Source organism: Physeter macrocephalus, chromosome 16 (genome assembly GCF_002837175.3).
Source record: "Physeter macrocephalus isolate SW-GA chromosome 16, ASM283717v5, whole genome shotgun sequence".
NCBI classification, from domain to species: Eukaryota; Metazoa; Chordata; class Mammalia; order Artiodactyla; family Physeteridae; genus Physeter; species Physeter macrocephalus.
This window is the reverse complement of record NC_041229.1, coordinates 44,963,407-44,966,726: the sequence shown is the minus strand read 5'-3', so window position 1 is coordinate 44,966,726 and position 3,320 is coordinate 44,963,407. Positions and strand designations below refer to the sequence as shown.

General features: G+C 40.2%; 1 long non-coding RNA gene across 9 annotated transcripts in view; it reads left to right on the top strand.

Moving 5' to 3' along the window:
- Positions 1-2,559, top strand: part of LOC114487968 (uncharacterized) — a 93,141-nt gene extending 90,582 nt beyond the window's left edge. For all 9 annotated transcript variants that reach the window (XR_003683539.2, XR_008619549.1, XR_008619553.1 and 6 more), the window contains one exon: positions 1,679-2,559. This is a non-coding gene — a long non-coding RNA (uncharacterized lncRNA). The remainder of the gene's footprint in view (positions 1-1,678) is intronic.
- Positions 2,560-3,320: the final 761 nt, after the last annotated feature.

The following is a 3,320-nucleotide window of genomic DNA, read 5'->3' as shown; positions in this document are numbered from 1 at the left end:
GCAGCTCCATTTACAATAGCCAGGACATGGAAGCAACCTAAGTGTCCATCGACAGATGGATGGATAAAGAAGATGTCGTGTATATATATATATATATATATATATATACATATATATATATACACAATGGAATATTACTCAGCCATAAAAGGAAACACAATTGAGTTATTTTTAGTGATGTGGATGGACCTAGAATCTGTCATACAGAGTGATGTAAATCAGAAATAGAAAAACAAATACTGTATGCTAACACATGTATATGGAATCTAAAAAAAAAAAAAACTGGTCTTGAAGAAACTAGGGGCAGGACAGAAATAAAGACACAGACGTAGAGAATGGACTTAAGGACATGAGGGGGGGAGGGTAAGCTGGGACGAAGTGAGGGAGTGGCATGGACATATATACACTACCAAATGTAAAATCGATAGCTAGTGGGGAGCAGCCGCATAGCACAGGGAGATCGGTCTGTTGCTTTGTGACCATTAGAGGGGTGGGATAGGGAGGGTGGGAGGGAGACGCAAGAGGGAGGGGATATTGGTATATATGCATGCATATAGCTGATTCACTTTGTTATAAAGCAGAAACTAACACACCATTGTAAAGCAATTATACTCCAATAAAGATGTTAAAAAATTTCATCTTGTCTATGCCAATGCCTGAGTTAATGAGCTGAGAGAAGGAAAGGACAAAAAGGGGAAACCTAAAGGCAATGTGAGTTGGGGGGTGAGACAACTTCTCCTTTTCAGCACTTTCTCTGAAAATTTCCGTAGTTTTATTTCTCATTTGCTCAGCCATGTGTGCTCACTCTCTCCTTTACCTTGAGAGGTGACTATTAGACATGCACAAGAGAAGAACATGAAGGCCTCCAGATAAAGTAGACACTGACAGGACACACAGAGTCCAAGTCGTTTGTTTTCTTTGACAGGGCTTTACCAGGCTGGATGGAAGAAGAAAAGACCATCAGTAAAGCAAATGGCTCAAGTGGAGTTATAAATCAACTCTGTACTCTTCAGAGCATTTATTCAACTGAAGACATGTCCAGTTAAGGACCTTATAGCTTTTTCTTTCCTTTTTGCTTACATGGAGAAATAACAGTTAATATAGTTAACTATCCCAAGGCAGAAGAGTATTGTTAAAAAAGAATACAATATTATTGATTTCTCAAGACACCATCAGATATTTTAAGATTTGGATTTAATAAAACATAATATGATTTCTTTTATGGGATTTTTATGTTTTACCAACCTTTATCACCCTTGTGTGTTTCCTATTTCAAAGTGAGAGTATCCCAGTAAGATCAACTGAACGGATCCTGATCCAAGTTACAAAAACCCATGGCCTTTATAGCCATATTGTCAGTTTCCCCCAGTTATCTCTTTCTGTAGGCAGATAGCGTAGGGGAGGTCCTTGGAGAAAGAGAACCAAGCATGGCTTTCTTGACATAAGAGAAGCCATTTTAGGCCTAAGCCATTTTGTGATCTAAGCCTGGCCATAATGCTTGACTTTGAACAGGTCTCAGTAATAAATGATCTTAAGGGGACAAAAGAATTCAGAAACAAAGGACTGTTATCAGGCGAGAGAAATAACAAGAGCAAAGATAATATATCAGTTGTAAAGACTCCCAGTTCTCTTTCAATGGTAAAGACTAACCTAAAGCTCTGTCTTGGCTGTTTTGCAGAATTTAAATCTCAACAACCAGATCAACTGGAATCTAAGGGATGATGACGGTGACCTTTTCTGACCCTCATGACTTCAATCAACTAAAGCTTGAACTCTGTCATCCAAGCCCCTTCATGAATATGCATGTACCAATAGCTTAAACTTCCCCAGTTTCGCTGTTCAGAGAGAGACTTCTTTGGGAAAAATCCCTGGTATTCTCCTTACTTGCAGCAAGTAGTAAGTCCTTCTCCAGCAATCTGGCTTGGTTGTGTCCTTTGGCGACACCACCAATAGGCTAACCCAGTTTCCAGGTAACATTTCTACATGATTGAGCCTAATTTATACTTATTCATATTTTTCTATATACACAGCATTTATTATATATACATAGTAAAATGTGATACATTGTATAAGAGAAAAGGTTGGAGTAACAAGGATTCCTAAGCTCGTTTGGGGAGAGAGTGAAGAAAACTTAGGAATCATCTGAGCTGGACTTTAAAGCTTTTTAAAGAAGGACCATGTCTGTTCTCCACTCTCTATGCATAGGAATTATTCTGGTATGGCAGAAGGATGTGGAAGTGGAAAAAAGAAATTGTTTGGAGTAGAAATAATAGATAGACATCCTTAAAGGAGGAGGAAGGACAGATTAACATTTACTTTTTTTGAGGCCCTAAAATGTGCTAAAAATGCTCTATGAGTAGGATTGAAGATAAATTCAAGGAATGGTGGTTAGTTGGTAAGTATGTCCACAGCTGGCAGCTTCACAGTTTTCAGTTACATTCAAAAAGAGGTCATTTACTTGGAAAGAACCAGGTAGCTGGCAACATAATTGGGCTACAGCTGAAGCCCTTAAACCTGTAAACTGCAATTTGTATGAAATAAATTCCCTTTGTTATTTAAGCCAGTTTCTGTTATTTGCCACTGAAAGCAGCTGAGCTTTTTGTCAGATAAGATACAGGTTAGAAGCAGAAGAAGTGACAAAGTCTCCCTGTTCTGCTCTAATGTGGTCTAAGGAATAAGGACAATAGTAGTACCACCCTGGAACTTGTTAGAAAAAGCAAATTCTTGGGCCTCATCCCAGACCTACTAAATCTCTGGGGTGCACCCAGGGACCCTTAACAAGCTTTCCAGGTGACTTTTCAGCATGCTGAAATTTGAGAACCACTGCAGTCAGCTCCTTATTTGCATTTCTAACAAGCCACAGGTGTAGCTGATGGCCTTGGAAGGCAGACCAGCTTTTGAGTAGTACCTCTGAAATACTCTGTTCCCTGAGTGGACGTTGAGACAAACACTTCAGAGCTTTGAGGGATGCCTACGAAGTTTTTCTCCTCATCAGAGGTAAGTTCTAACTAATTGTGGATTAATTCAAGCTGGTTTCTTTCCAAAAGAAGAGGTGAAGCAGTTGGGAGAATATTTCTTCTCTGTATCAGCAGATCGGTGATAAAAGTGTATCCTATTGTTACCGAAAGTGGGGTCCGGGCTGCTCGCTGCTCTAAAGCCAATGAAGAGGCAAGGGGCGGGGAGGGCGGATTCATGTCCGAAGGCCAACTCCTCCCCTGACGACCAGTGGGCAACAGCTTTTAAAGGGGAGTTTAGAGGTGTATAGGTGGAGGGAAGGGGCTACATGCAGAAACAGCACGGTCAGCTCTGACAGTCATCTT